The 22,109-nt window shown below is 38.7% G+C and overlaps 1 protein-coding gene across 2 annotated transcripts in view; it reads right to left on the reverse strand.

Moving 5' to 3' along the window:
* The window catches only part of bru3 (CUGBP Elav-like family member bruno 3), a 975,444-nt gene that overhangs the window by 885,141 nt on the left and 68,194 nt on the right, over positions 1–22,109 (reverse strand). For both annotated transcript variants that reach the window (XM_031982254.2, XM_031982259.2), the window contains exon 2: positions 5,207–5,289. The gene's annotated coding sequence lies outside the window, so the exon portion shown is untranslated. The remainder of the gene's footprint in view (positions 1–5,206; positions 5,290–22,109) is intronic.

Here is a 22,109-nt window from a genome sequence, read left to right on the forward strand (position 1 = left end):
TCGTGAAGTATATCCATAAGAAATATTGAGCTGTCTTCCGAAACGACAACCATAAAATACATAACTGTTTCATTCAAAGTACAGACTACTCGTGTATCGATAACGTTGTTCCGCGAGACACACGAACGATATAACATCACGAACGATCCTCCACTTAACAAATGGAAAGCACGTTCCGAAACGTTTCGCTCGAAAATGAAAGTGTCCCTCCGTTTTTAGTCTCATTTCAAATACACCCGTCCGTAGTTTCAATTCTAATTTCCAGAAAAATTTAATCGCGTTCGCGCGGAGGACCAGAACTTCCGGTGAAAACTGATGAATTGCAATGGAGCGAAACGTCCTGAGAAGTAAACGCTCGCGCGCGTCTTCAGATTAACACTGAAACCACCAAATGGCCCAAAATGACCCTGATGTCTTCATTTTACAATTATTAAAAAAAATAACAGACGTTCCCCTGAGAAATTATTCGAACAACTGATTTAGGAATACGAGAACTGAATTGTAAAGCAAGTAAAGTCTCAATAGATGCACCCTTTGAATTTCTATAAAGGAATTTCAAGAAGTCAATTTAACTGCTCGGTAGTTTGGGTGTTAAGTTTCCCGAGAAAAATGGTATTCGACGTAATCAAATAGCTCCTCCAATTCGTCAAAGGGGTCCGCTGCTATAAATTCCGCACGCCACAGGGTCCGCGGGAACCATCGCGATAAAGGCCGGAAGCAGGATACCCAATACTTTCTTTCGGAGTTTCGCGTGAGCGTGAACAAGCGCGTGCGCGCACGTGCAACGCTCGCTTCCGTAGCAAGCACAGGCTAAGTATAGCCGGTTAGCCACGGGCATTGTTATTGCTTGCACAGCGGGAGCGTTCGGCTTACGATCCCTGTTTATGAAGGGTCCGCTGCTTGCACAAGTTATGGTCTCAGGTGCATTCGGATATTACAACTCGCCACGGTCAATCGGTAAACGGTCAACATCCTAACGGCGAATCGAGTAGACATATGTCATTTACTGCACTTTCCATGATTTCTGGCCATTTTACGGAGCCATGAATGTATAATTTTGTTGCTCTAGGGTCGCGTAACCGCTCTATACTGGAAAACCGGAAATTTCTTCCTAGCTGAAATCATTTTGCCAATACTTATTACGAAGAAAATGAGAAACACGTGATGCCTAAATAACAGTCGTTATTGTCGCCGACATCCTGTGCCATTTATATCGAGCGCGGGGAAGGGAAATTGTATTGAATGTAAATTGGATTATTCATTGAGTGTAGTTGATAGCATGATCGAACGGTACAGAATGGTTTGAGGGTGGAGAGTTAAGATTTCTTACGTTGAAGAGATATAAGTGCATTTGGTGAACTCTACGTAATGAAGGCGAAGGTTAAAAGCGTTCGTACTGCAATTAAGACATTGTTGACCGGTCACGAGTTAACTCGTGTTTGCACTTGCATTAGTTATTTCACTTTTTGAAACGCAGAACAATATAGAATATTGAAAAAGGAAAATATTCGAAGTTATATAAGAGGTATGTGCAAATTATGTATAAATATAGTTTATTTAGATCGTTTCACTTTTATATTTAAGTACGATATAATAACCGGTGACATGGAATAGCTTCTGCGTAAAATTCAACAATGTGTCAATATCAAGAAAGAGCTTGGGTAATACTGATTCGACACTGAATTTTTTTTTAAGTCTTATATTGTCAGCAAAGTATTCTGGATGATTACTTTAGGTACAAATGAAATTCCTTTCAAGTTCCATTCTGTTTTCAACGTCGATATGCTGTTCCAAAATATAATATAAATTTTATGTTTCACGATATCATCGACAAACTGAACAGGTACATTGCCACTTGCACTCATGCATTTGTAACATACGACTGAATTTGCACCGTGTACATACTACAGTCAGTTGCGAGTTTCTTTTCTCATGTTCGGTATCTTTTATCTTTCAATATTCCATTGGGATATTGGTACACTCTTTTAGCGACAATAATCATTTCTTTTTATTAATGTCATATATAAAATATTCCTTACGAAATGCTCTACCACAGCAGCTTTCATTTTATCAAAAATTAAAACGCATTTGGCACGTTCAAGCTAGCGTTGTAAATTTTTGAGAATATTGAAATTATCAATAAGTAAATTAATCTTCAACTATGTGCCAACTTTTTTATTTACCAAACCAGTTTAATGAACTACATATTTGATAGTACATGCCGTCTAATGTGACATTAAAGTGTGAGCCACCGGTGGTACGTGAACGTGTTAAGATGTGTTGTGAATTCTATTTATCTTTCAGTTCTGCTTTATTTTGTAAATTAATTATTCATCAGTAGTATCTTTCGAGGACGTCCAATAGTCGCGTTATTTTTTAGAAGTTTTCTTTCACTAATGATCTCTTGAATCGAGGATTCCTTTCTTTTTATAATTTCATAAATTTCAGATAATGTTTTGAAGTTGAACAAGTTTATAATAATTTTCGTCGTTACTTCAGTCATTTCCCTACATCTCCGACCCTTTTAACGTTAATGACATCTCAAAATACATATACTGCTTTATGCATATTAACGTTTTCTGTAGTGTGGCACGTTTCCACTACATAATTGCAGAAGAATGTACGAATGCCAATTATGTGTATATTATTATTGATCTTAGTTTTTATTAATACTTGTATAAATGCTGCAAATAATTTAATATTACTTGTAAACAATTTATTCCAAAGATTTTTCCATCTCGATAATCCTTATATCCAAAATAAATATTTTTAATAATTTCATTTAATGCAACAAAATATGCAAAATAATACATTTAACAAGCAAATGTAAAAACAGATTTTCCACGTACTAAAATAAACAAATGTATAAATGTAGTACGGCCTACAGAAATAAAATAATATAGAGAATTCTGCAAACTTTCTACTGAAATGAATCATTCTACAAACATTTCTCATACTTAACTAGACGTACGTTAACAAACCAATCTTCAAAACATTCTGAAAAGCAGAGCACGTTTTCAGTAAATAATTATGTTTCCAAAATAACGTTTCAACGAACAATTATCCCACTACTTCAGAAGATTATTTCACAAAATGGCGGTCCAAGAGAAAAAGGGACAAGCTCTCCTTAAGAAGTTTTCATCCGAAAAACTGGAGCACTCTTACGTAAAAAGGTATACCCGATACTACAGAAACATATTTTCCGGTTCGGCCAAATTAATTTTCGTTTCAATTTCTCCGCGAGTTCGCTGCGGGTCACGAAAAATGAAGTGGAACAAAATATTTTCCCCCGGTGGGGTAACATAAAACCGTTAAATATCTCGAGCACGTCAATGGGTACACGCAGGACCACGCTGAAAGCAATTGAAGCGATTTTTCGTATTTGGCTGGCACGACTAACGTACGCTCGGACGTGCGCACGCACGCACGCACGCGGAAGTGCGTCCTGCAGCAGCATATACGCGTCTACCTCTTCATAAAGTCATAACTCAGCCAAGCCTCCGGCACATCTCTCGGCATAACATTTAAAACGATTTCCGCTGGCAGCAGTGCCAAGACCGTAGCTGCGTTGTTTCGGGGATAGATTAACGAAACATAACGCCAGTACTCGCTACGGACTTCCAAGGGGCAGCTCGGATAATAGGAAGGGGCGTGTTGGCACTGCTCTGGCAGTTAAGCAGCGTTCAGTGCCGGCGCTTGTACTCTTCAGCCCCCACGGCCGCGATCGATGGAAAATTTTCGGAGAACTATGGTCCATTTGGTTTGAAAACATTCTACGAAGTCGACGATTTATTTCGGAAACACCTGGTCCCGGACGGGCTCGCCAGAAACAGTTGAAATTACCCCAAAATTCTGCGATTAATTCGTGTCCTTGCGATAGGGGCATTAAAGAACGAGAATACCATTCGACAGATGGAGCAATAAAATATTAGTTGGTTATCGTAGTATTATAAGTTTCCACTGTCACGATGAATTACCGAGGCAGCGAAAAGCTTACTTTAACCTTTACATTTATCCTCGGAGGTGAACGCGGCCAGATAATTTAACCATTTGCAATTTCGAAGACATCATAACTGTAACTGGTTAAGTAATTGCATTTCACCCGCTACTCTTATTATTAAAATGCGCAGTGCTCGAATTTCAATTAGCAAATCGAAAATTGAAATGCTACCAACGAAGGAAAATGTTAAATAAATGCTACCCGTTGCAATAAACAATATTGCAGTTTCAACGCGTTCAGCTTTACATAACGTACGCAATAATTGAAAGTCATTTGCAAACAAGAATTGATACGAATAAACAAGCAATTACGTTAACAATGACGTACGCGTCAATCCAACGTACAGGCTAAATAATGATCCGTGTATCGTTGTATTCGGATACAAATACGTTTACGGCTCGCGCCACTATTTTCATTATTTTTGTAATACCATAACTAGCGGAAAGGTGATTTTTATGTGGGACGCTATTTTTCCAGTCCCTTTTGTGAAAAAGAAATGAACGCGAAATTCCGGCATCACCGGAGGACAAGAATGCGCGCAGCCAGCCCTGGCATTCGCAGAAGCTACAGAAAGTCTGATGATACATCGCGGATTCTGCTAGTTGCCCTCGTCCCCCTTCCGACTACCCCCACTCCGTTCCCTCAACCCTTACCATCGACCCTCTATTCCCTTCCTAACTACCCTTTCGGCGTTAAGAGATTAACTTGTCACGCCGGGCCATTTTAATATTCCGGATCGCGGGGTAAGTCGCCAGAATTAGCCGGGAAAGCGCCATACGGCTCCGGCAGCGATAATTATCTCTCTTAACGTTACTACTGCCTTCACCTCTTTTTACGTGAAACTGCGCCCGGAGAAGAATTATAGCGGTGAAGTTTTACGAACGTTCGATGGCTATTCGATGGACTGGCCCGCAAAATCGAACCGGACAAATCGCCATTTTACAAATCTCCCCCCCGCCGCTGGCTTGGAGCGTTTCCAATAGTTTTCGGCGAAATGATATTTGAAGGATTTTTACAGGTGATCCCTCGCTGAGTCCACGCGTACATACTGTTGGGCGTATCGCATCTAGGCTAATAGGGGCGCTCATAACGAACAAGTCAGATAACTTCGCCGGGGTGACGTAACCTTCGTAAAATAAGTCGTCCGACCGGGATATAAGAAGTCGGAAAGTAGGTAAACTGCGCGGTAAATGTGTAAACACTTACCCCTGGTAAAGTCCGCTTCTCATGCAGAGCGTTCTGGGCGCTGATTGCGCTGTCACGACTGTAGTAGGTGAGAAATGCACAGCCTGGAATGAAACGCAAAACGGGGAAAATTATTACAAGCGAAACGAGAACAAGATTTTATTGATAAATCCTAATCTTTTGGGAGGAATTACATAATATCTTTCTCTGGAACGGACTGGTTATGGTTTTTGTAAGAACAACACCCACGTTCCACGCTAGCTATGAATAAACGTTCTACCTATTTAGGCTATCGGTAATGGTTACGGTTATCGCAAAATAAATCTGTTTTCTCAGTTTGCTATAAACATAACTGTAATAGTATAGCGTGATATTATAGCATTTTCCTTTCGTAATAACTCACGAACGTTTTAAAACCTTTAAAAATAAAAGCTTGAATAATAAGTCTAGAGAGATATTTAACACTAGGTTTACGGACATTTTGTCTACGGTTTATTCTACTGCTCCTAGAACAATTGATCTTCGTACAGTTAGATCTTGGATGTTAGAGGTTTAAAGATACATGATTGGGGGATATACTGGCGCAATTACATCAATCAAAGTCGACGTAAATATTTACCAAACATTTAATTATAATAAGCATGAAATTGACGGGCTCCTGGTGTTCATAATATGATTAATAACACTCAATTAACTTGAAATTAAACGAAGAACGTAGTAACCATAACAATTTTTACTTTCAATAGTATTTTGAAGCCGCAGCTAATATTAAACGAAATTGTCGCGTTATAAAAGTTTTATAAAGTTTTCAATTACACAGGTTATTATTCTAACCCTACCATATTTACTCTGGTGGGTGATAATTTCCTACGAACCATTATTACACGTTTGCGATAAATGAACTTCATAAGTGACTTTTAATCGTGAACGAAACCCATGTACGAAAAACTAAACTTTCGCAGTTTCATTCAAGAAAAAAGATCGTGACGTAAATCGTGAGTACCATAAAGATTAAGTACGTACTTGTACCTATGAGGCTTACGCAAAACGAAGTATTTATAGAAGTTTTATCAGAAACGTGATAAAGTACACCGTTGGCGTCGTGTCGCGTGCGTCCACCATTTCTCAACATTTGCCCGACGCCAGTCAATGTGTCACTGCAAAGTAGATGCCGCTGATTGAAACTTTTCGCAGCATAATTACTGGCAGTCGGGCATTAAAGAAAACTTTCGCGTTATACTTCGGGGGTTTTTTTTTTCTTTCTCCACGTCGCGAAACAAGCACCGCACGACAAGCAAGGGTGTCGACAAGATCGCTCGATGGAAATGCCCGTATCTCACGCAGCCGCTGAGCCGTGCTATCAACTGAATTCTTCGAACTTTTAGTTTCTCCTTCCGAAATAAACGTGACGTTTCCATGGGAAAAAGAGCCGAGCGACTCGCGGAGGATCATTTCCCGGCCACGTCGATAATTAAAGTTGGAATCGCTGAGTCCAACGGGGACAATGGAACGCGTGCTCCCGAGATTTATTGAAATTTAGAGAGCATCGTTAACCGCGCTGCTTGTTCAGCGAATACATTGATGAACCATGCTGCGAACTATGCGCCGAATACCTCTTCGCTACAGTATCTCCTCGGCCATATAATAACATCGATATAACGATAGAAACTATATAAGCAGGTAACTACCAACGCCCACGGGCATTGCGCGCACGCAAGCTACTTAGAATCAACTCGTTACTTTGTAATTGATATAAATAACAGTACGTTAGTCGTATTTCATTATTTTACGAGCAGACTCCCTTCGAGTTACGGTACATCTGTGTTATATTAAGAAATGATGTATAACAGGAGCGGCAGAGAATGAACCAATACACAAATATCGTTTTCATGACGAATAAAGTGTATTTTTAAATATTTTCTTAATGCGTGCCGATTGTATATTTAGTTCTAGAGTACAGTGTTTTTCATTTTCGTGAAGCAACACTGGAAAATCGAATAATTTGTACTATGGAGTATAGGTTTTTATAAAATTTCCCCTTCCTGTTATTTATGAAAAGAAAACTGAGAATACTTATGGCAAGAATGGTTTTACAAGGTTTTACAAGATAATTTTATATAGAATTTTATAATATTTCGGTAAAACCATTGTCATGACTTGCAAAGAATCAATCTACACGATGTTATTGATTTTTGTATCGAATTTGTGACCTTACTACGTTTACGTTGTTTAATTGTTCGCGACAAATTCTTTGTTCTTTTGAACTTTCTTCTGTTGTGCGCTTAAAAACATTCAATCGTCAGGCATCAGCCATAAGTGCACAATGCTGTGCCTTGAAACTAGTTAATAACTTTAACGTCTGCGTTGTTTTCAATAATCATGTCAGTTCCTTATTGTATACATATATATGTTGCTGAATATGAAACAATATATACAATATGGTACCACTATGACACTATGACACCTGTAGAATGATTCTCGAAGCAACGTTGTTTGTATTTGCGTTAATTTTGTTAACCTACTCGTAAACATTATATTTTTACAGCAAATGAATCTTTTGGGAAAGCAACATATATATATTACTGACTATTAATGCGTTATTAAATTATATAATCGAGGTTCTTCTGTATTTATTTCTAAATGATTACTTTATTCAAAGCCGCTGTACTTTCTAATTTTTCATTGCTTAAAAAGTTGTCTTTTTCTGTAGTTCATTTAAGTATTTACACCTTCAAAGAGAATTCTGACACGAAGTCATCAAATATACATTACTTTTAAAGGCAAGAAACAACTTACAGCAAATAGTTCAAAGAGAGGTTTTACATCTTTTTAGAAATATCTTCAACTAGGATAGAAACATATTTATAACTAAATATTCTCTGTTTAATTGTACGTTGCAAATGCTACTAAAAGGTTGTTAACTTTCAGATTTCAGACGAAACATCCAAAATAGCCAGACTAATATAAACCATCAGAGTGAAATAAAAAGAACAAGGTTATTAAGAGTTATATAACTTTCAATCGATTATCCTACAAAAATGGTAAAAAACATTTTTGATAAAATAGACACTTGACGTTGAATATTAATTTTTCTCAATTTTTAGCATTTGCTCTAAAAAAATACGTGTTCGAAATATTAAAAAGATTTTCGAAAATTTGTGTATAAAACTTTACGTGGAGGAAGTGTGAAAGTTTTCGATTTAGCGTTAATCTGTTATTCCAGGGCCATACATCAATTCTTCCATCTCTTGAAAAAAGTATTGGCATTCTGCGCTGCTTTGTTTTGCGCTTTTAGCCGTTTTGAACGAGCCTGATGCTCGATGCTCTACGACGGCTACACGCGTACAGTTTGAACTCTCTACACACACTTTTGCTTGTAGACCCACGGTTTACTTCTACCATGTTTGAAATTTATGGCAAAAATAGTATAATCATCATTAAACTTACAATTATCCAAATTCATTGTGATTTATACTGCTTTTGCTTTACAATTAAATTGTTTTAGATCTAAAGAAAAATCACACGCATTGAAAGCTTGTATTATTGTTTTATTGTTAATTTAATATAATTATTATTACATTCGTATTTTTTTAAATTAGCTACCAGAAAAATGCTGAAGCGGAAAAAGTCGAGAACATGTACCTCGATCAAGTGTATATATTTCCACAAACCTCGGTTCATTTTCAATTCTACAACTCCAGATCTTCTCATAATTTCCAAAAATTCCTTTACTTACACACTTTATTGTAGTCAGAGATTTAAATACGTAACAGAAGGTAGTACGATTCGCTTTAGTCTTTTCATCGGAACCTCCCCACAAATTATTTCCATAAAATACAGCAACCATACATTTCAGCGCACAATCCCTGCTGCTGACCTTCTTCAATGGGTACAGTTCACTATATAAACGAGTTGCGTAAATTCATAAGACATTTACGGCACCACGATTCCGGCGAGAACGGAGCCGGTAATAAATTTCAAGCATCGATATCGGCGAGAGCGGGACCCTGGACATTGACTGCGTTGAACTTCTCAATTAGGGGTCGGTTGACGCATCGATTAAACGTTAAAATTCTTCCGTGAACGTAACAAGTTAATCGAATCGTTTATTTGCGGTCCGCCTTGAAAACCGTTCCGGAGCAAAAGGAAGTATCGACATCCCCATTGTCGTAAAATTAATTTTCCAAAACGACTCGGCATAGCGGGTTAAAACGATGGTAATTAACCCTAGAATTGGACGGTGCCTGAACCAGGCCATTATCGGCTATCGCACTGTCGAGCAAACCTCCTGGGACCGCCTTCCTATCGGTCTGAGGATTTATTCAAAGGGCCTCTTCGTCCTATCTGATCTTCATTTGACTATCTCAACACACTGAGATGGATGTAAGCAAGCACGCGCACTGCCAGACCCGTGGACAGAACTCGGTCTTAGATCACGCAGTATTTACGACTCGATACTATCGTGACTGTCCGATAGTACTGATCTGTCTATACCCATCGCTGCTACAAATACGAAATCTATTAGGGATATTCAAATGCAAGTTAATCACACGTCTACCTGACATTTCGAGTTCTATTTGAATAAGTTATAAACGCTTGGAAATATTTCACGGCAATATCAAACGTGCACAGTAGCTTACGAAATACTAAAACTAAAGCAGTTAATAAAATAGGAATTAATATAAATTTAATAAAATGCACCATTCATTTTTTACCGAAATATTAAAACTTTCTAACGTCATTCGAATTTCTTTAGATGTTACAGATGATTAGAAATGTCAGGAGTACAGCTAAATGATACTTCACTCAGTTTACTCTAAGCTTAACGCTGTACCGTGTATTCTAAAAGTGAATATTAAAGCGGAAGAATCTGAAACGAAGAAGTATAAACCAGAAACAGTTTTAAATATGCAAGCCATCTTCAAATGGAAGATTATATAACGAAGTCGTAAAACTTTCGAATATCAGAAAATCTACAGTGGATTCTGAAATACCTCAGAAACAGACAAAATTACTATCAGCAAAGTTTATTCGCATTGTCCAATGGAATTAATGAAAAGAAAAGAGGATAATGCTATTCATAGAATAAAAATTTTCCTTTCAAATTTTTCGGGTACACCCATTCGCACCATCAGCGTACATATAAGCTCAATTTTCCTGGTTACTATCATTAGGGAGCGTATATATCATCAACACCACATCTTTGGGATTCATTATTTCTTATCTAAGTTTTATTACATTTTATATATTATCTCATATTATTTTTCCTATTTCTTATTACAGAATGCTGAAATATGAAGTTCTTTTTAGTTATAATTTAAAAAACTTGGTGATAAGGGCCTTCTTTTTCATACTTCTTTATGATGCAAATGGGTTAACCGAATTTTTCAAGTTGGAACTAACGTACAATATTTGATAGTTGGATCATTGACCCTTAAGAAGGAAACCGTACAACATTGATAAGAGAACAGTCATTCAAAAGCAGTAATTCGTCAATTGACAGATACATTTCAATCTCTTATAATCAAATCATAGATATGTAATAGTACGCTTTTATATACGGTCTTCACAGAATAGAATATTTAATAAAACTATACTACAAAACACGTCACGTAACAATACGTACGTCTCCAAGCCCCACGCGTAAACAACGTAAAACAGAAAGCAGAATTTTAATCTCGCAAATTCGAGGACGCAATTTTCCAGTTACACCAGGTGAGGTTACGGCGACAACAGTTACTTAGCGAAAGTTACGTTTTTGCCGCGCGAAGGCAACCCAGTTGCTAGAAGGGAAACAGTGTCGGCGCTGGACGCAGGAAACAGGAAACAGGAAGCGCCGTAGGAGCAAGAAACCGTAGAAGAATGATAAAGACAAAAATGTGTGCTTGGTGTACGCTCTCGTAATTTTTCATGCAAACCGTTGCACGCGGCCGAATCCCCATTGGTTATTTCAAGCGCCTTGGTGCGCTTGCCTCGCGCGCAGGGCGGACAGACCTAACCTAAACCAACCGACATAAAAGCTCTCGCGGAAGACAGAATGAAAAACCGAGGGGGAGCAGCGAAAGAGGACGAAACTGATTGCGCCTTGATGAATCTGAAAGTTTTCGATCGAGTCAGCACTCGCAATCGGTCGCTGGGATTATTGGAAGTTCAAGATCCCCGGAGAAGAACAGTCAAAAATGTTTATATATATCGCGGTTGCTTATCTTAATTGCATTGAGCCGGGCTCACATGCCGCTGTTATTCTTCGCGTCGCCTGATACCCGCGGGGAATAGAAAATTTCGTGAATCGTAAGAGCCTCGGGCCATCAAGCCGAATTACCTTCCGTGGCGTATCAAGAACATGGACGACCCTCCTTTTCTTCCTCGCGGTATCTCCGACGAATTAAATCTACAGATAACGCCAGCCGGCCATACACGAATTCTACTGGCAGCCAGACGCAAGCTAAATCCACCCCGTACGGAAGCCTACTTTACGCTTACTTTTACCTGCCTCGTTAAGGGCGCCATTTTTCGCGAGATTTCATTCGCTCGCGATTCGTTTTAATCACGATACCGCTCGCTCGCTCGCGCTAGCCCACGCGCGGGTATACTTTATTCACGACCTCATTTGAATTCGTCCCCATGGCCGAGGAGGGAAAAAAATGGATCGCTCCGTTTTGGATGACACACTTTATACTCGCTTAATTTTCATATCGCGGCGTATTTGTCTATTTGGCACTACTTTTTTGGCTTCCTTCAAATACATTTGGACCCGGGATCTCGAGGATATTACTGCCAACTTCCATCCTTGCCAGATCCTACGACCGTCCTGAAGAATCAGGCTGAAACGCAAACCGTATTAGAACATCGGAGAGATATTAATCATATCTTCTCGCCTGCCGGCGCACCGATCCTCGGACTTGAAACAATCGGCTGCCACCCGGGAACTAATGAACAGATTTATTTCACTTGTTTCTATCGGGTACGTTAACCCTTTGCACTCGATTTATTTTCAGCGTTCTTGGGCGTGAACTTGTATTTATTTTTAGGGAGACGAATTAAAGTAATCTAAAGCGGTAGAATTCAAGGTTTTATATTTATTTTATTATTATTATTATTGTTATAGGATTTAATTTTTATAATTTTTTAAAGTGTGGTACCTTTTAATACAATTTCCAACGCGATGTACGTGTTTTACAGTAAATTAGTGTTGTCAGCTTTAGCATGATATGTGAGTTCTATAACAAATTTGTATTGTCATCTCCAGAATGACATACGAATACAAAGGGTTAAGAGTTAAATATGTGTGAAAAGCGAATCGAAGAGTTTTCGTAGAAAATACTGTAACTGCTGAACTTGGAAAATTTTATTTGTTTAATTATTCTGTAGCATAGAGTTTAAATACAAATTTCGTTTTGTAAGTGGTCATCAGTAGTATCGGCATTCGTGAAAGATGACGTTATTGTGACGTATGGATACAATACATTGAACGTAACGTTAGATAATTTTACTCTTTCCTTTGAAAAATTTGAGGTCTGCCACTTATTACCTTTTCTACAAAAATACTCTTCAATTTGAAGCGTCTTGCTTTTGATTGGCGTGAATTTCCATGGTGTGTGTCTGTGTGCAGAACCGGGGGAGTTTGCTCGCCGAACGTGGGCGAGCAATTATCTTCTGACTTTCGAGCACCTCGGCTTTGCTTATCGCTGGCCGGAATCGTCTTATCAATCACCATGGAACTTTATTTCGGTAGGTACGCGAAGAAACGCGATGAGCCGTTGCTCTGTGTTAGGTTTTGTGAAATATGCGCCTGTTCATTTTCATATAAAAATATTAAATATTTAAACGACCAAATATTTACACTGAAATGGGACAAATATTTAGAACAATAGAAAGGATAAGAATTGCCTTTGATTCGGATTATTTAACGAAAAAGTAAACTTAATTTTAATAAGAAGCAAACGCTTCTTATAAAAACATTTGGCACGGACTTTATAATTGTAGTAAGAAATACATTTTCTTAAATGTCGTGGAAACTATAGAATGTGGGGGAACGTTATATATAGAAAAATCGACTACTTAATCAGGAATCCATCTACACATACTAATTTTACAAAACTATATTTATTTAAATAATTCTTCCGATAAAATGTTAGTCCACTTTTCGATATTCCTGTATTCGAATAAAGTACAAATTCACATGTAAAATACGGATAAATAGGAATTTTTATATCTACGTTATAAAAAAGATTATAATAGTTGAATTTTTTTATTAATTTAAACATTATTTACAATAGTTCAACCGCTAATGACCACCAAATAAAATACAATAAGATTTTTTAAATAGGGTATTAATGAGAACATAATTAAGGTGTAATAATCAAGTGAAACGCCCCGTGTACATATTACTCAGACCTGCAGACATAGCGGAAAAAGAGTACAGCTCTAAATGCTAATATTGTATATCCAAGGTGTTCATTGTAATGGTTGCTCGCAAAATAGCTGTATCGGGTTTCCGCGTCGTTAACAGGAATTCGTGATGTACGACTGCGATGAAACAATGGCGTTCCACGTCTAACAGCCCCATCTTCTTCTCGCCCCTGTGGAGAAACGTTCATGGATGTTGCTGTCGCATTTACAATTACGATAAGGTTTAAGATTAGGTTGACAGCGCGCGTCGAGTGGCACAGACTCCTGCAAATTGCAGATCAAGCGGTTACACTTGCCGCTGGCAACGTGGAACAATTTATTAACTCGAGATAATGGCGTGTCTTGTCACCAAGATTATCTATAGTTACATTTTAGCGGTGTGTAACGAACCATTCGTAAAACGTGTAAAACAGCATCAGAATCGACGAAAACTTAATTCCATACGTATCAAATCGTGGAAATTTTATTCAAAATCTCATTCCCAGGAATATGGTAGCTGCAATTTGTGAGACATATAATGATAGTAATCATATTTATTAACTTCTTCTTTGGGCTTTAACACTATATCTACAAACGTTTATTCTACACTTTATTGTATTGGTTCTAGAACACCACGTGTTCGTTTATATAGGTCGCGAACATTGTAACTTCGAAACTAGGGTATTGTAATGTGTATTTGCGTAATTGCACGAATCGAAGTCGACGTAAACTGCTATTGAATAATTCTTAAAACATTCAGTATCCGTCAAATTGATGGATTCCGTAAATATAGTGTTAAAGTACAATTGACATTACCAGTCTTAAATTCTCATCCAAACATACTATCCATTTACTACAATGCTAAAAAATATTATGCAAACAGTATACCTTACGTTTGAAAACATTAATCTGAATATCCTCTAAAGACAGTTGTCGATTATAAAAATTTTGAAATTTCTTTTGGCACAGCTGTTCAATTAGTTCTCCCTAACCAACTGACACGCTCTCGCATCATCAAACAGCACGAGCATTTTTCCAATACTTAAGCTCCGTCCTCGTGCACGCGAATGGAAACGACGCGCGTCGGATCAGCTCCGGACGCGAGTGGAGTTCAATAAACGGTCGGGAGACGCTGGCGAGACGTGAAACATCATACCGGCCATACCGACCTAAGCACATGTGCATAATCGAACAATTCTTTTGTGTTAGTCAACTATTTTTCGGAAAGATAAACCCCCCCAGTGAGGTACGAGTCCATGAAGTTGATTGTCCCGGTTCGGTATTTTTGCCTATAAACTCGCTGAACGTGTATTGAGGCAAAACAGGTATACACGGACGAATAGATAGACAAAAAGAGGAAGGATGGGAAGAGACATGGTGAAGGGGGTTCGGGTGGAGGTTGGGAGAGGGGTAGGATACAGACGAAAGTTGATGGCGTCTGACGACCGTCCGACGTCGACGAGGGCGAGGCGAGGTGGTTAAAGGGGGTTCAAGAGTAGAAGAGCGTTTTATTTGCGAGGCAATGCGACGGCTAATACACCAGTCACTGGACAGCGTCCAAGTCATAAAATGGATTTTATGACGCCGATCGATACAACGAGATCTCTCTCTCCCTCTTTTTGACGTCGTTGTCCTACCCCTCCTCTCTCCCTCGCTTCCACCCCCTTTCAATGGACAAACGCCGACGCCTAAGTCTGCCTATACGCCTCGAAAGAGACCACCCTTCTGGAGTCCACTTCGTTCTGTTAAACTCGAGGCAAACCGAGAACGGAATATAATCCGTTTGTGTGTCGCATGTATTCATTAAGGAAAAAGTTTTGGATTCCTTCCTTCCTTCCTTCCTTCCTTCCTTCCTTCCTTCCTTCCTTTCTTCCTTCCTTGCTTCCTTCCTTGCTTCCTTCCTTCCACCCTTCCTTCCTTCCTTCCTTCTTTATTTTTTCCTTCCTTCCTTCCTTCCTTCCTTCCTTCCTTCCTTCCTTCCTTCCTTCCTTCCTTCCTTCCTTCCTTCCTTCCCTCCTTCCGTCCTTCCTTCCTTCCTTCCTTCCTTCCTTCCTTCCTTCCTTCCTTCCTTGCTTCCTTCCTTGCTTCCTTCCTTCCACCCTTCCTTCCTTCTTTATTTTTTTCCTTCCTTCTCTCCTTCCTTCCTTCCTTCCTTGTCTCCCCTTCTACTCTTTCATCAGCCTCCGGTAAAACCACTTATATATTTGGCATTCCTGGACGTCTACGTTTCCTCTGCATATAGATCACGTCGTCGCGTTCACTGTACGGTCATAGGAACTGGCGAACGCACGCTATGATACGACATAATAAAACTACCATCTGTGTCGAGAACTCATGATATATTAATTAATTGTGATAAGCATGAGTTTTTTATCGCTTAGGATGATACTAAGATGAAATTCTAATATAGAGCTGTACGAAAACTGAATTCCCTTTTTGTTGCACTTGTCTGATCTTTTAGGTGCATAAAATAAGTAGTTTAAGGAGATAAATTCAGAAAATTATCAAAATTATAGGTTTTTGAATGGTATTATTTTTCGAAACAACGTAACTTAGTATATTTCATGAAACAACCAGATTCAATGGATGTCAATGACTCACATCAATATAATAATTCGTCAATAATTGTTTAAATGTGAAAATAGCCATAAGAAAATTATAATCATAAAACAATAATAAAATTTTCAGCGCGTTGATGAGCTTCGGTTTCAAAACATTTGCATGCTGAGACTACAGCTATAAAAACTGTAACATATTTGAATACTCAACAGTGATTTTATATTGTTGCTATAAGTTATAGAAGTTGTTAAGCGTAATTATAAATGTAGGATAGAAACTTTTGTGAAAAGTTTCGATCTTAAGTGTACAAGCACAGCTGAACATCGAGTATCAGCATCATTAAAAACGAAAAAAGTATAAGAAAGACGATACAGAATGCCAATAAATGTTTTCGAATGTCAGAAAGTACAATTTATGATCCTAGAATAGGATTTTAGTATTAGAGAAAAGAATTTTAACATTTTTTTCAAACAAATTATTTTATGTATGATAGATGTTTTAAAAAATCGATTCAGTTGTAAGTTCTTTCGTTTTTAAAAATTATATTTTTATTTACCACGTAAATCTCTAATATTTTAAAATTTTCGAAACTTTGTATTCCTAAATATTATGAGAAAAATCATTATTTCATCAAAATAATTTATTCTCAAATTACCCTGAGGGACACTTTTTATGTCTTGCAATAAATTATTTGATATATTTTCCTTCGTTATAATTTTTAAACATAATCTAGTACATTTTAACATTGCATTGTTATTAGTATCATTATTAAACATTTAAATAAACTAAAACCAATTGTATTCTAGTCATAAAGTAAATAGTTCAATTTCCTTGATACTGTGAATATATAATACATAATAAAAACGTGTCGACAAATAGTAACCCATTAAGAAAAACCCTTAGACGAACAAATTTTACCTCCATTCAATTAACATGCCATTTTCGCACCATAATTCTGGAGCACACCATAACCTGGTTCCGCGACGTATTTATTTGTTTAATTCAATACCAATCTCTCCAATTATCTTAACAAGATTCGAATGGATTACTGGTTAACGCGAACAGCGGGGCAAGGGGTGGAAGGGAAAGTTTCTGGGCCAACGACTCGAGGAAGGGTGGTTTCCGGCAACCGAAACGGTGTCGAGCGAGCGGTAGGCAACCCGGGAATTAGAATTTTACGGTCCCCCTAATGAATTGAAACGAAATGAGGCTGCGATAGACCTATCCGCCGCACCTACACATTAGACCCTCCGGGCGTCTTGACGCCGCCGTCTCGACGGCTCGTTCCGCGGAATTCGCGCAGACAAGGAATTTGCATCTTGGGCGAAAATTGAAATGCTCCGGTACAATGGACAGACAGGAGTGTCCTGCGAAATGACTTTTATAATAGGACGCAGGTAATATAGCCGAGCTAGAACGAGAAACGTTCCCCAAGCGATAGTGCCCGACACATGCATATACCCTTATGCATGCCCCCAGCGCAGGCCTGCTTCACGTATCTCGGAAAGAACAGCGAAACGCGAATACACAAGGTAGGGCGATGGAACCGGGGCCATTCTTGCTTTTATTGTATCGATTTTCTAAGACCCGGCAGAAATGAAACTTTCGGTAGTTCGTTTTCCATCGTGTTACGTAATATAACGATACTTGAATTGTCTGCTGGACGTCAATAGAATTCATACCTTTCTCTTCGCGCCGTGAATGATTTTGAAGAAGATAAAGATTGTTTTTCGAAATAGTTAGAACTAAGCTTGATTGAGTGTCACATTCAACAAGAAGGAAAGTTATGCAACAAACGTGAAATGGTTAATATATAAACGATTGAAATGGAAGTTACTGTTCCGAAAATATTATATGATCTCTGCTTAACCGTTTGCTTTTGTTTCCTTACATTTCAAGAATATTTCACAAATCGGCGATCTTCTATTTACAGCAAACGAAAGTAGAACCACGGTGCATAATGCCTGAGACGGGTACAGATTATCGATTTCCAACATGTCCTGGATATATGGTTGCAACTATTTCGGTGGTTAATTAATTTTTAATACGTCTGCACGAGACATGCGATGTAATCCACTTTGAGGGAATGTATTTAACGCGTTGGACGTTGGATTACTATAGTTTTCAATGCAATTAAGCGATGGTTGTCTAGGAACATTTCTATATCACAAATAATGCTACCTAATGCGGTGGTATTCAGCTCGATGAGTATGCAATAAGAATAATGCAATTCAGTCAAATGGTTTAATATTAATTTTTTTCAGTTTTCTATATTTTGCTCCATGAAAGCGTACAGCATTCAACGAATACTATAAATGTAAAAGAAACTAATACAATTATATAAACACTAGAAGTCTAAAAATCGAAATAATCTTTAGGAGTTTTAATATCGGGTCACCTCATAAATAATGCAGTATTTGTATATTTCTTATATTTTTAAAAATGAAGATAAACAAAACCCTCCTTAATCTAAAATAGATCCACACATTATAATAATATTAAACTGCTGTCCATCTCAGTATTTTAAAATAAAAGCAATATAAAAAGCCCGCATTATTTATAAAATGTCTCGATACTTTCAACGCAACGGATTTTACTCTCCAGTGGCGCTTAAAAATATTTGAATTTATGAAATAATGCTAGAATCGTGGTGAATTTCAGGTGCACTTAATATCTGAACAGTCAGTCCCGCTCGTGCGTCGAAGAAACGGGTCGCCGTGTATTCCAGTAATTGCCGTACCACCCTGTATAGCCACATCGCAGCATCCACCGGCGAACAATGTTTTGCCCCCGACATTGACATTTTCTCCGCGCAGACTTGCATGAACTTCATCGCGCACACAGCCGCGAATGGTGTGCATTGACGAGGAGCGGCCCGTGGTATACTTACAAAACGTATAAACGAGAAACTATGCGTGTAAGCGTGGGCCACGTCTGTGGTGGTTTGTTTCAGCCGCGCGTCGACAACACCCTCGGTGTTGCGCAGAGGAAATTGAAATATGCAAATAACCGCAGCCCCGACGCCACCTATCTAGCCAGCCCGGCAAAGGTTGATGTTTCATCCTCGGGAGTATCGGCATTTATCGTCAATGTTGGATATCGCGCGCGCCTTGTACCCGGAGAGATTCCCGATTTTTTTGAATATCGATGCCTAGGAAGTATCCTGGCGTACGTGTTCGCCCGTGTACCCGCGCTGATCTATGTATCGCGGTTAAATCGCCGTTTACGGGAACGCGATTTTCAAAAGGGCGGCAGGCGGCGGGGAGGGGATTAAATCCGCACGCCGAACCGCGCGAATTTATCGAGCCAGATATAGCAGATTTATCGGAATAAAATGATAGAAACGGCTCGATCATTCGTATGTCGGCTGAAGACAGTCGAGAACAGTTGAACCGTTCGTTGGCCGAATCGGATAGTTTCGCTTCTTGAATTTTTGGAAATTTTATTGGTAAAGTGGTTGATTGACTTTCAACTTGTCGTATTTCAAATAAATTTTCCTACTGTTGGGCTTAGCGCGTAATGACAACAATTCTTTTAATCATGTAAAAATTGCAATATTAAGGATTACTTGGAGGGTACAGTGTTTTATGCATTTTACGTGGTCGTTAGTTTAAGATTATACTTCTAATAATAAGGTAATGTACATCCTGTGATGTTATTTAACGTTTTATGTAAAGAGAAATTTGATAAGTCAATATTCACTACTGCGTACCTGTTTTCTATTCTTTGTTTTGCGAAGCTGATCGATTTGGACAATGATTGGCTTAATGTGTTTGCAGAGTATACATTTTTTTAGGAAAACAGTCACCTTTATTTTTAATTTACAGTCCTTTTGTGTAATTTACACAATATCACCCTAAGTTTAAAATATTTCCTACAACTTTAATTCCATAGCCGTAATTCTGACTAATAATTATTCATAAGTACAATCACCGTTTCCTATCCGTCATGCAAAAGCTAAATTAATTTGTGTACGGCAATTAAACACATTACACTGTCAAATATAAAAGTTGATTTTTCATCGACAAGATTCATGTCCAATAACCTGCATACTAAAAGACAATAGAAATTCTTTTTTAGTTTTCTTTTGCAAACATTTTTATTCGGCGTTTGTTTTCCATGTGTCGAAAAACTCAGTGACCTTGAATATTTTCTTACAAGTTACTTTGAATAATGCCTCCGAGAAAGAAGCGCTTGATTCGATCCTTCTTTCGAGTGGTAGAGAAACGTACTGTTTCTCGAAACGGTGTCATAGAGGATTAAGGTTCTCGCAGAGAAGAAGAAGAAGAAGAAGGAGAAGGAGAAGGAGAAGGAGAAGGAGAAGAAGAAGTAGAAGCTCCGTCGTTTCCGCGATCATGAAATCGCGATCCATATGGTCGTCGAGTGCGCATAAGTGAAGTGGTCGCATGGTACGGAACGATGAACACACTTCGTGGTATTCTGCTCCATTGACATTTGCGACCCGGCCAAACTCTCGAGAAGCTAGCAACAAAACGTACTACAATAGCTGCGAGTTAGAAGACGGTCAATAGTGTAACATAGTATCACGAAATTAACTGGAACATGTAAAGTGGCTAGAGAATGCCGGTATGTTTTCGACGTCGCAGTGTCTTTGAAGAATGAAACAAGGTTAATCAGCAAATTAAATTATTGCAAAAAATAGAGCACGGATTACAGCTAGACAAAGAAATTGTATCGAAGAAAAAGAGTTTCTAAGTCTATGAAAACTTTGTGAAAGATGTGATGGAAGTGTCTACTTCGACGATAGTGCAGATGATGTGGAATAATGGAAAAGGAACGAATATAACTAAAGTCACAGAGGATGTACGACGAGGTATATTAAGATATAGACGACTTCAATGGAAAGGAATATATAATCCTAATATAACTCAGAGTGAGACACGAAGTTGCAGCTATTCAATCAAACAAAAGTAGATCAATTTTTGTAACCTGCAACCCCCTACTTACAGAAGAGAACCCTTTAAGCAGAAAATGTAATTCACTGCCAAAAGTACAAAAATGGGGGAAGAAAATCGGGACAAAACATTAACATGAAGAAACTGCTAATAAAATACCGAAGCTACCTCTAACCAGGATTAAGTTGATTGAACATTCTAATTTTCAGAAGAGGAACGTAAAAAGAGTCACGAAATTAAAAACGGATCAACGAAATTCCAATCGTTCTCCCATATTCAGCAGTCATACACAAAAAGTCATCGTTAAGGAAACAAGACGAGAAGCCACACGCTGTACTAGTAGAAAGATTGCGCAGCCTGTAAATTTTGCAAAAGTGTTAATCACATCTGCGTGCTGGTAACGATATTAATACGGCACTATCCACGCAGCCCTATCTCCGTTCGCTCCAGCCTCCCGCTCATTTCCTTTGCTTTATTTCTGCGCAGCCTCCCTACAGAGGAGCCGGGCACTAAAGAAAAATGCGCCATTGAGGGTGATTTTTATTCAAGAGACAGCGCTGAGCGTGCGACGTTAGGTCTACGGGGGGCTCAGAGCTTTAACTTAAATGTATGTTAAAAGTTTAGTTCAGGATTTTTAATGTCACGGGGGAGGAGAAATATAAAAATAGCTGAGCCACGAAGTTATTAAGATTCCCTAAGGTCCCAAGCTGCCGAGGCCTTTTCGTCTCGCACGCTCATTCTCTCTCTCTCCCTTCTCGCCTATTCTCTCTCCACCCTCGCGTTCTCCTTTTCCTTCGGCCGCTCTTTATTCCCTTTTCTCATGCAGATCTTCCTAACTTTTTCCCTCGCTCCCCTCTATCCCCCGATTCGCGCGGTTCCCCGCCGTCTCTCCTTACGTCGACCAAATTAAATACCGTTCTCGGGAAATCCTGAAGGAGCCTCCTCGGATATTCAGAGGCGTCCTGGATGCGCTGTCGCGTTCAATTCCGACCGCTCCCGGTGCCGGGGCATATCTCGGAGGGAAAAGGAAAGGTACGATAAAGAAAGGGAGATTGGCC

Source organism: Nomia melanderi, chromosome 3 (genome assembly GCF_051020985.1).
Source record: "Nomia melanderi isolate GNS246 chromosome 3, iyNomMela1, whole genome shotgun sequence".
Taxonomy (NCBI): Eukaryota; Metazoa; Arthropoda; class Insecta; order Hymenoptera; family Halictidae; genus Nomia; species Nomia melanderi.